The sequence below is a fragment of the Callithrix jacchus genome, chromosome 6 (genome assembly GCF_049354715.1).
Source record: "Callithrix jacchus isolate 240 chromosome 6, calJac240_pri, whole genome shotgun sequence".
NCBI lineage: Eukaryota > Metazoa > Chordata > Mammalia > Primates > Cebidae > Callithrix > Callithrix jacchus.
In genome coordinates, this window is record NC_133507.1 from 29348771 (window position 1) to 29360609 (window position 11839).

The 11839-nt window shown below is 40.2% G+C and overlaps 1 long non-coding RNA gene across 1 annotated transcript; it reads right to left on the reverse strand.

The window, feature by feature from the left end:
* Positions 1-7539: 7539 nt before the first annotated feature.
* On the reverse strand, positions 7540-11571 carry LOC144576784 (uncharacterized). Its single transcript, XR_013519298.1, has 2 exons — positions 10729-11571; positions 7540-10348 (listed from the first exon to the last, which is right to left on the reverse strand). It is a non-coding gene; the product is annotated as an uncharacterized LOC144576784 (long non-coding RNA).
* Positions 11572-11839: the final 268 nt, after the last annotated feature.

Below are 11839 nucleotides of genomic sequence, written 5' to 3' on the forward strand. Positions count from 1 at the left end.
ACTGTGTGCACTGACCTAAACCAAAATTGTTAACATAATTCAGAGTCATAAGTTTTGGAAGATGAGTGTGTGAATGAAAAATGCACACTAGAGGTAGGACTCAAGATGGCGCTGTGAGAACAACCCAGGATTGAAGCTCTTGCTGGATGCGTGGAGAGGGTGAGTCAGGGACGCATTTCCAGATGGATCTTAGTTGCCCACAGAACGGGGAAATTCCCAGGTATAAAAGAGACGCGGGACGCCAGGCAGAGGTTTTGGCTGGTGTAGTCGGCAGCCCGTGCGGCTGCGGCCCGTGCCGGAGCGCAGAGGTGCTCCAAAGCGCTCCATACAAAAGTTAGGGGTGCCCTGTTGAACTGGCAAACTGAGACCTGAGAGGGCTGAACTTGAGACTGAATGGGACTTGGACAGTGAGCCAGCCCAGGAAATCCAAGGAACACAGCATTTGGGGTAGCGCACTGCGACAAACAAAACGGCAATTCCAAACACTCCCGGTGAGGAGGTTCCCTTAAAGCGCAGCTCCGTAAGGGAGGGGTGTCTGCCATTACCGAGGCAATCAGCCCCTACTGAGGTACACACCCATTGGTGACGCAGCCTGGCGTTGCCGAGGCAACCCGGTACAACAGAGAGACTCTGCCGCAGGGCGTAGCCCGTGGCAGCAGGGCAGAGACTGCAGCAGAAGGGCAGAGCCTGTAGAAACAGGGCAAACCTCACACCAGCAGGGCGGAGCCTCGGCAGGCAAATAGTGACTAGACTGCCTCCTAGCTGGGCAGGACAGCACAGCGGACACTCAAAAGTAAAGCCCCAACCCCTTCAGAAAAAGCAGCTGGGAAAAAAACATTTTTTTATGAGTTCTGTTGCAGCAAAATTAAACATAGCAGACTAACAGCCCTGAATGAACAATAGAGCTCACAGCTCAGCAATTGAGCTCCTATAAAGTACAGACTGTCTCCTCAAGCAGCTCCCTGACCCCTCTATATCCAAAAGACTGACATTTGGCAAGCATCATTCTAGGACAAAGATAGCAGAAAAAGAAACTGGTAGCACCCCTCACTGTTCTGCAGCTGCTATAGGTGCACCCCAAACAAGCAGGGCCTGGAGTGGACCTCAACAGTCGTACAGCGAAGGGACTAGACTGGTAGAAGGAAAACCAAGTAACAGAAATACTTCATCATCAATAATCAGGGTGTCCAGTGAGAGACCCAATCAAAAAGTCAGCAACTACACAGATGACAGGTGGATAAATCCACAAAGATGGGAAGAAACCAGCGCAAAAAGGAGGAAAACACCCGAAACCAGAACACCTCGCCTCCTAGAAAGGACCAAAACTCCTCACCAGCAAGGGAACAAAGCTGGACAGAGAATGACTGTGACAAAATGACAGAATTAGACTTCAGAAGGTGGATAATGAGAAACTTTTGTGAGCTAAAAGAACATGTTTTAAATCAATGCAAAGAAACTAAGAACCTTGAAAAAAGATATGAAAAAAGATTCGAGGAAATGATAACAAGAATGGATAACTTAGAGAGGAATATGAATGAATTAAAGGAGCTGAAAAACACAATACGAGAACTTCGCGAAGCATGCACAAGTTTCAATAGCCGTATTGACCAAGCAGAAGAAAGAATATCAGAAGTCAAAGATCAACTCAATGAAATAAAATGAGAAACCAAGATCAGAGAAAAAAGCACAAAAAGGAATGAACAAAGTCTCCAAGAAACATGGGACTATGTGAAGAGACCTAACCTACGTTTGATAGGTGTACCAGAAGGGGACGAAGAGAATGAATTCCAGCTGGAAAATACTCTTCAGGATATTATCCAGGAAAATTTCCCCCACCTACCAAGACAGGCCAACACTCAATTGCAGGAAATACAGAGAACACGACAAAGATATTCTGCAAGAAAAGCAACCCCAAGGCACATCGTCAGATTCAACAAGGTTGAAATAAAGGAGAAAATACTAAGGGCAGCCAGGGAGAAAGGTCAGGTCACCCACAAAGGGAAGCCCATCAGACTCACAGCAGATCTCTCGACAGAAACTCTACAAGCCAGAAGAGAGTGGGGGCCAATATCCAACATTCTTAAAGAAAAGAACTTTCAACCCAGAATTTCATATCCAGCCAAACTGAGCTTCAGAAGTGAAGGACAAATAAAATCCTTTGCGAACAAGCAAGTACTCAGAGATTTTGTCACCACCAGGCCTGCTTTACAAGAGCTCCTGAAAGAGGCACTACACATAGAAAGAAACAACCAGTACCAGCCATTCCAAAATCACACTAAATGCTAAAGAGCATCAACATAATGAAGAATCTACAACAACTAACGGGCAAAACAGCCAGCTAGCATCAAAATGGCAGTATCAAATTCACACATAACAATATTAACCCTAAATGTAAATGGACTAAATGCACCAATCAATAGACACAGACTGGCAAATTGGATAAAAATCCAAAACCCATCAGTGTGCTGTATCCAGGAAACCCATCTCACATGCCAGGATACACAAAGGATCAAAATAAAGGGATGGAGGAAGATTTACCAAGCAAATGGAGAGCAAAAGAAAGCAGGAGTTGCAATTCTCATCTCTGATAAAATAGACTTTAAAGCAACAAAGATCAAAAGAGACAAAGAAGGCCATTACATAATGGTAAAAGGATTGATACAACAAGAAGAGCTAACGATCCTGAACATATATGGACCCAATGCAGGAGCACCCAGATACCTAAGGCAAGTTCTTAACGACTTACAAAGAGACTTAGACTCCCACACAATATTAGTGGGAGACTTTAACACTCCACTGTCAATATTAGACAGATCAACCAGACAGAAAATCAACAAGGATATCCAGGGCTTGAACTCAGATCTGGAGCAAGCAAACCTGATAAGACATTTACAGAACTCTCCACCCCAAATCCACAGAATATACATTCTTCTCAGCACCACACCACACCTACTCTAAAATTAACCACATAATTGGAAGTAAAGCACTGCTCAGCAAATGCAAAACAACTGACATAATAACAAACAGCCTCTCAGACCATAGTGCAATCAAGTTAGAATTCAGAATTCAGAAACCAACCCAGAACCACACAGCTTCATGGAAACTGAACAACTGGCTCTTGAATGTTGACTGGATAAACAATGAAATGAAGGCAGAAATAAAGAAGTTCTTCAAAACAAATGAGAACGAAGACACAACATGCCAGAATCTCTGGGACACATTTGAAGCAGTCTCTAGAGGAAAGTATATAGCAATAAGTGCCCATATGAGAAGAATGGAGAGATCCAAAATTGACACCCTATCGTCAAAATTGAAAGAGCTGGAGGAACAAGATCAAAAAAGCTCAAAACCCAGCAGAAGACAAGAAATAACTAAGATCAGAGCTGAACTGAAGGAGATTGAGACACAAAAAACCCTTCAAAAAATCAATAAATTCAAGAGCTGGTTTTTTGAAAAGATCAACAAAATAGACAGACCACTAGCCAGATTGATTAAAAAGAAATGATAAAGCGGAAATCACCACAGATTCCACAGAAATTCAAACCATCATCAGAGAATATTACAAACAACTCTATGCACATAAACTAGTAAACCTGGAAGAAATGGATAAATTCCTGGACTCCTGTGTCCTCCCAAGCCTAAACCAGGAGGAAGCTGAAACTATGAATAGACCAATAACAAGGGTAGAAGTCAAGGAAGCAATTAAGAGCCTACCACTCAAAAAAAGCCCAGGTCCAGACGGGTTCACAGCCGAATTCTACCAGACACACAAAGAGGAGCTGGTACCATTCCTTCTAAAACTATTTCAAACAATCCAAAAAGAGGGAAGCCTTCCCAAATCATTTTATGAGACCAACACCATTCTGATACCAAAACCCGGCAGAGACCCAACAAGAAAAGAAAACTTCAGGCCAATATACATGATGAACATAGGTGCAAAAATCTTCAATAAAATATTGGCAAGCCGATTCCAACAGCAAATCAAAAAACTTATTCATCATGATCAAGTAGGATTCATCCCGGGGATGCAAGTCTGGTTCAACATACGCAAGTCTATCAACGTAATTCACCACATAAACAGAACCAAAAAAAAAACCACATGATTATCTCAATTGACGCAGGGAAGGCATTTGACAAAATTCAGCAGCCCTTTATGCTAAAAACCCTCAATAAACTCGGTATCGATGGAACGTATCTCAAAGTAATAAAAGCTATTTATGACAAACCAACAGCCAATATCATACTGAATGGGCAAAAACTGGAAGCATTCCCTTTGAAATCTGGCACTAGACAAGGATGCCCTCTTTCACCACTCCTATTCAATATAGTACTGGAAGTCCTAGCCAGAGCAATCAGGCAAGAAAAAGAAATAAAGGGTATTCAAATTGGAAAGGTGGAAGCCAAACTGTCTCTATTTGCAGACAACATGATAGCATACCTAGAAGACCCCATCGCCTCAGCCCAAAAACTCCTGAAACTGATAAGCAATTTCAGCAAAGTCTCAGGATATAAAATCAATGTGCAAAAATCACAAGCATTCGTCTACACCAATAACAGACTTTAAAAAAGCCAAATCAAGAACGAACTGCCATTCACAATTGCTACAAAAAGAATAAAATACCTTGGAATACAACTCACAAGGAACGTAAGGGACCTCTTCAAGGAGAACTACAAACCACTGCTCAACGAAATCAGAGACGACACAAACAGATAGAGAAACATTCCATGTTCATGGTTAGGAAGAATTAATATCGTGAAAATGGCTATACTGCCCAAAGTAATTTACAGAATCAATGCTATCCCATCAAGCTACCATTGACTTTCTTCACAGAACTGGAAAAAACCACCATGAACTTCATATGGAATCAAAAGAGGGCCCACATAGCCAAGTCAATTCTAAGCAAAAAGAACACAGCGGGGGGCATCACACTACCGGATTTCAAACTATACTACAAGGCTACAGTAATCAAAACAGCATGGTACTGGTACCAAAACAGAGATATAGACCAATGGAACAAAACAGAGGCACCGGAGGCAACACAACATATCTACAACTATCCAATCTTTGATAAACCTGACAAAAACAAGCAATGGGGAAAGGATTCCCTGTTTAACAAATGGTGTTGGGAAAACTGGCTAGCCATGTGCAGAAAGCAGAAACTGGACCCCTTCCTGACACCTTACACTAAAATTAACTCCAGATGGATTAAAGACTTAAACAGAAGACCTGGCACCATAAAAACCCTAGAAGGAAATCTAGGCAAAACTATCCAGGACATAGGAGTAGGCAAGGACTTCATGAACAAAACACCAAAAGCATTGGCAACAAAAGCCAAAATAGACAAATGGGACCTAATGAAACTCCACAGCTTCTGCACGGCAAAAGAAACAGTCACTAGAGTGGATCGGCAACCAACAGAATGGGAAAAAATTTTTGCAGTTCATGCATCTGACAAAGGGCTGATATCCAGAATTTACAAAGAACTCAAACAGATTTACAGGAAAAAAACAAACAAGTCCATTCTAAAGTGGGCAAAGGATATGAACAGACACTTTACGAAAGAAGACATATATGAGGACAACAATCATATGAAAAAATGCTCATCGTCACTGGTCATCAGAGAGATGCAAATCAAAACCACATTGAGATACCATCTCACGCCAGTTAGAATGGTGATCATTAAAAAATCTGGAGACAACAGATGCTGGAGAGGATGTGGAGAAAAAGGAACACTTTTACACTGTTGGTGGGAGTGTAAATTAGTTCAACCATTGTGGAAGACAGTGTGGCGATTCCTCAAGGCCTTAGAAATAGAAATTCCATTTGACCCAGCAATCCCATTACTGGGTATATATCCAAAAGACTATAAATCGTTCTACTGTAAAGACACATGTACACGAATGTTCATTGCAGCACTGTTTACAATAGCAAAGACCTGGAATCGACCCAAATGCCCACTGATAATAGACTGGATTGGGAAAATGTGGCACATATACACCATGGAATATTATGCAGCAATCAGAAATGATGAATTTGTGTCGTTTGTAGGGACATGGATGAATCTGGAGAGCATCATCCTCAGCAAACTGACACAAGAACAGAAATTGAAACACCGCATATTCTCACTCATAGGCGGGTGATGAAAAATGAGAACACATGGACACAGAAAGGGGAGTAGTAAACACTGGGGTTTATAGGGGGGAAAGGGGAGGGCCAGTGGTAGGGGGAGGTGGGGAGGGATAGCCAGGGGAGAAATGCCAAACGTGGGTGAAGGGGAAAAGGAAAGCAAAGCACACTGCCATGTGTGTACCTACGCAACTGTCTTGCATGCTCTGCTCATGTACCTCAAAACCTAAAATCCAATAAAAAATAAAAAAAACAAAAAGTGCCAGGGAACATGAAAAAAAATAAAATTAAAAAAAAATAAAAACATAAAATAAACATCAAGCTTTATAAGGTTACTCAAATATTTGAATAATACAGTAATTTGCTATCTAGGGTTTTGATTTTATATATTAAAATACTGAGCCATCTATTAATAGCATACATTAGCATTGAAATCTATTCACAAAATTAAAAAAAAAAAAAAGAAAAGAAAAGTTCTGAGGTGGCAAACCAGGCTGTAAATAAAGAACAAGAAGGAAAAGACTGTTTGTTTCATATTCATCTACAAAGTAACTTATGAACTTTAATTTGGCAAGGTAACTCAAGTTACTAAAAGTACAGGATAGGGATAGGTTCATAACCAATTTACAGATTAAAGCTATTTTCTTTGGAATTATATTTGAACATGAATATGCCTGACATGAGCCTTTTCAATTTGTTCTATATATTAATATATATTAATACAATATAATGGATATATTCTGTATTTCAAATATTCATAAACACAAAAATAAGAGGATAAACCTGATAATAAAGTGATGTTGTCAAATTTAGGCATTACAAAATATATCAGTCATCAAGTAAGCATAAATTGGCACTTTGATGCAAACCAGCTTAATAACTTTACATTTCTATTGGGAGATCCCAAATATAATAGAAGGAGAAAAGTGGGTACACATGTTATTAACTTAATATGTCAAATTTCATAAATTATAAATATGCCCCATTCTGATTTAACTGACTTTCTAAAGGGCAAAAGCAAAAACAAAAAAAAGTAATTATATGCATAACAATGAAATTTGAGTATAATGAAAATGCAAAGAAGCCTAATCTAAACAACAAAATTAACTACTAACCAAGCCAGTAATAAAAGTAATAAAGTTTTTGGTATCTTCTTTAAGTTATATGAAGATTAAATTACAAATATTATAAATGCTAATCTTCCCTCCCTCTAAATTATTCCATACCCACTTTAAAAGGATATTTTCTATTTTTCCTCTTGCATTTCCTCCATAGATCATTTACAATATGCTTGTTAACCATGATAACTAATGTTCCTCTTTATAATTTAAAGCAGGAGAAAATAAAACAACTTTTCTCTGCCCTCACTTTAAAAGACTAACATCCAAAAGTAATGTAACACTACTAATTCAAAGTTGGAAGAATATATTTTATTGAACTTTATTCAATAGTTTATTTCACATAGAAAAATTATAATACATCAACAAATATAAAAACAGTGGGCATATGACAATTTTTTTCAAAAGTAAAAGTTTTATTTGTGCAATATCTTTGCAACTTTAACATTACCGCAAGGTCAACAACATCGCTTTATTTGCTACTGTATTGTTTTTAAGAATAATAATGGTATTTGCCCCAAAATAACTCCTTAAAGCTATTTTTTCATGAGCTGGCTTCTTATACAGGTTGAGCATCCCTAATTTGAAAACCCAAAATCCAAAACTTTTTGAGCACCAACATGATGCCACAAATAGAAAATTCCATATCTGACATCATGTGTGGAAATGAAGGCAAACACAGTTTATTCAGTGTCCCCAAGAAGAAAAAGACCCTTCCAGTCTCCCTTCAGCTTTGATGTATCTTTTCTGTGCATGCCCAGATATCCTCATGCAAGCACACCCACAAATGGTAATCAAATGGCACATGTGTAGGCTACACATGCTAACAGCAGGTTTCCCATAATGCTCAGGACCAAGACCTACAACATGGGTAGCTGAGACAGTGACACCTTTGCTCTCCAATGTTCCATGTACACAAACTTTGTTCCATGTACAAAATTATGAAAAATGTTGTATAAAACTTTCTTCAGGCTATGTATATGAAACATTAAGGAATTTAATGTTTAGGCTTGGGTCCTGTCCCTAAGATATTGCATATGTAAATATTCCAAATTTTGAGGAAAAAAAAATCCCAAATCTGAAACACTTCTAGTCCCAAGCATTTCAGGTAAGGGATACTCAACCTGTAGTACAGAATTACTCTGAAGAAATGATCCATCATGCATACTTTAGGGCATAGTTTTGAGAGAAGTAACTCTGATGGTAAAATAAATATCAGCATTGAAACTAATTTGTTTAAGGAAGGTTGACCTACATATACAGAATTAGAAAATTAGATCCAGAATAACCATTTTAAGTAGCTCTTGCCAATGGAGCTTCCAGTAAGAACTCTTTGAAGAACTATCAAGTTTAGGAGCATGAGCTCAAAGACAAATACTCTTTCACTATGGTTAGATGAATGAGTATACCGAAATTGTAAAGTCACTATTTGTTTTGCAATCAATTTAAGAACATTGCTGCCTTAAATTAAAATTAAGCCAGGCTGCTCTTCCTTAGTATCTATAGCATAAGAAAAGAACAAAAGATGGCTGGGTGTGGTGGCTCAGGCCTGTAATCTCAGCACTTCGGGAGGCTGAGGTGGGCAGATCATGAGGTCAAGAGATGGAGACCATACTGACCAACACGGTGAAACCCCACCTCTACTAAAAATACAAAAATTAGCTGGGAGTGGTGGTGTGCACCTGTAGTCACAGCTACTCAGGAGGCTGAGGCAGAATTGCTTGGACCCGGGAGACAGAGGTTGCAGTGAGCCAAGATTGCACCACTGCACTTCACCCTGGCAACAGAGCAAGACTCTGTCTCAAAAAAAAAAAAAAGGACAAAAGTTTGGTGGCATTGTTGACAAGTGATTTGGGGACATTTACAAACAGCAAAGCAGTTAAGCTTAGCTCTACTGCTATTACAGTAACTATACCAAATAATTAAAAATAACTTAGAAAAAAGTTTTGCAACAAACCTAACTACTTTTGCTTTCTCAAGATCTATTTAAGAACATGTAAGGTTTTGGCTGGGCGCAGTGGCTCACACCTGTAATCCCAGCACTTTGGGAGGCTGAGGTGGGTGGATCACGAGGTCGAGATCGAGACCATCCTGGTCAACATGGTGAAACCCCGTCTCTACTAAAAATACAAAAACTTAGCTGGGCGGTGGCGCGTGCCTGTAATCCCAGCTACTCAGGAGGTTGAGGCAGGAGAATTGCCTGATCCCAGGAGGCGGAGGTTGCGGTGAGCCGAGATCGCGCCATTGCACTCCAGCCTGGGTAACAAGAGCAAAACTCTGTCTCAAAAAAAAAAAAAAGAACATGTAAGGTTTTGAGTCATGGGAGTAGAGGGAAAGTTTTAGACATACTCTATATTACAAATCATAGAATTTTAGAGCTGGAAGATACCTTAAAAACCATGAGAGCCAACTCACTTACTTTATAGTTGAAAAAAGAATTCAAGATATTAGGTGCCCTTTCCAAAGGTATTGGGGTAAGAAGTGGCAAAGTCTGGATCGGCATGTTTTCTCTTCACTTCTACATTTAAAATGCTGAACATGTATAGGACTGCAGCAATTTTACCTTAAAGTTTTATAAAAAATACTAATAAAATGCCTTTCTTCCCTTCTACTACTTGTCATCACCCACTATAAAAATAAGCAACAAGATGTTTGGTCAATCTCTTCATGCACAAGATAAAAGCACAAACCCTACTTTAGTACTCACTGCCATTTTATGATTCCACATCATATTATCAAATTCCTCATTAATTTTTTTATATTTTTCTTCTGTATGTGGAGTTAGCACATATGAAGTATCAGGGTCTGGGCTGTCGCACCCTCTGTGTTCCTTCTTGTTCAGAGCCTAAATAATGAAGTTAACGAAAAGGATCAACAAATAAAAAGTAGAGGTAAAGTAAAAGTACTTACAGGGCCTCATTTGAAAATAAAATTACTATCTTCATTTAGTTTGCTGAATCTGTCCTCCGAGAGTGGACTGTGCTCAAAGTAATTGTCAGCATCAGGGGCTCTCACAACCATTAAGGCCTTTCGTTCTTTCTTTTTTTTTTTTGAAAGACCCAGTAATGTCTTTATTGCTTCTGTTGTAGGCTTAGTATGTAACCTGCAAAAGTAAGAAGAGCACAGAACATCATCTGCACCGAGATGCCATTGGCCCAGTCACAGTTCTGAGTTTACAGTGCAGAAGAAACACTATTACCATCTTTTAAAAAGTTTTTTTACAATGCCTTTTTCCTTTGGTCATTCCCCACCAGCTTACTCATTTTTTTGCACATTACCTTTCACACAACATGTTTTACTAGTGGCCACAATGTGTATACTTTTTAAAAATTGTTATTTTCATGACATAGCAAATTGTTTCTATAGAATCCTTATAAAGGTCATTTAAAATGACATGTGCAGTAAGTCAGTCTTCTTGTGCTAGGAAATTAAAATATACATATATAGAGAAAAATACAAAAATCACTGAACCTGAACACCTACAGAGAAGTTTTGTTAGCAGTTGATCTATTTTCTTTCAATCACACAGAGATCATATCTAGTGGGTAAAGAACATTCCATACTGTCCACAGACCATACTGTCTTCTAAAATCGCATCGGCAGTGAGGATCCTCTCAAATAGATCTTGTTAGTCCTGAGGAATTATTCTCCCAGCGGTGAGCTCTGAGAAGTGAAATCACCAAACTAATTTCTGACAGAACTGCCGCCTCCTTGTGTGGCTGGGATGCTGACCTGGGTGTTAGGCCAGTTGCGCCGGAACCCAGCACCCATGCTGAGTCTTTCTGAGCTCCACTCTTCTCCTGTAAGAGATTAATAACTGAGGTAGCTGTCCAGATCCAAGGCGGTAGTGATTTTGTGTGTCTGCGTATTCATCACGGAGTTCGCGGCGGGAAGGCGGGGACTGTCCCACGTCCCCATACCTCTAGTAGAGTGCGGCGCGATAAGCATCTTCCATAAACCTTAACCTTCCGGCGCTCAGTCACTGGTTCTTATTTCAGCCCTCTTACCCACGTAGGTCGGTGGGTTAAAAACCCTTCTGGTACCTGGAGGCCTTTCCTAAGAAAACGCACATCTCTTGCACATTTAAGTCTCCGTCTGGTCGGCAACTTCAGATGCGTCAGGACCCGAGGTTCGTCCAAGTTGCCGCTCCGTTCCAGGCGGGGGACTTCCCAGAACGCTGCCCTCACCTCCCGGCGCGGCAGGCGGCCTCGGGAGGAGTGGGATTCCGGGTGCCCCGCGCAGGCCAAGGACTGCTAGACCTGGGAGGCCCTGCCCGCTGCCCTGCGTCCTCCGGGCTACCGCCACCGGCGCATCGCCAGCTGCGACAGAACTCGGCAGGGCCCAAAGCCCCACGCCTCCCGCCCGCCCCTGGCCACCAGCCTTTCTTTCTTAAAGTCTGAAATACAATTGGAAAATTCACACACAAATAATGCTAACTTGCCAAGAATTTTTCTGTAAAACTTATTAAGAGAGCACAGATGGAATGAATTGAATTATACAAGAGCCACTGAAACGATTTCTAAATATTCACAGATGTATTTACTTCTTCAAATAAGGTATATATTAGATATAAGTAAAATTCATTCTCCCATTG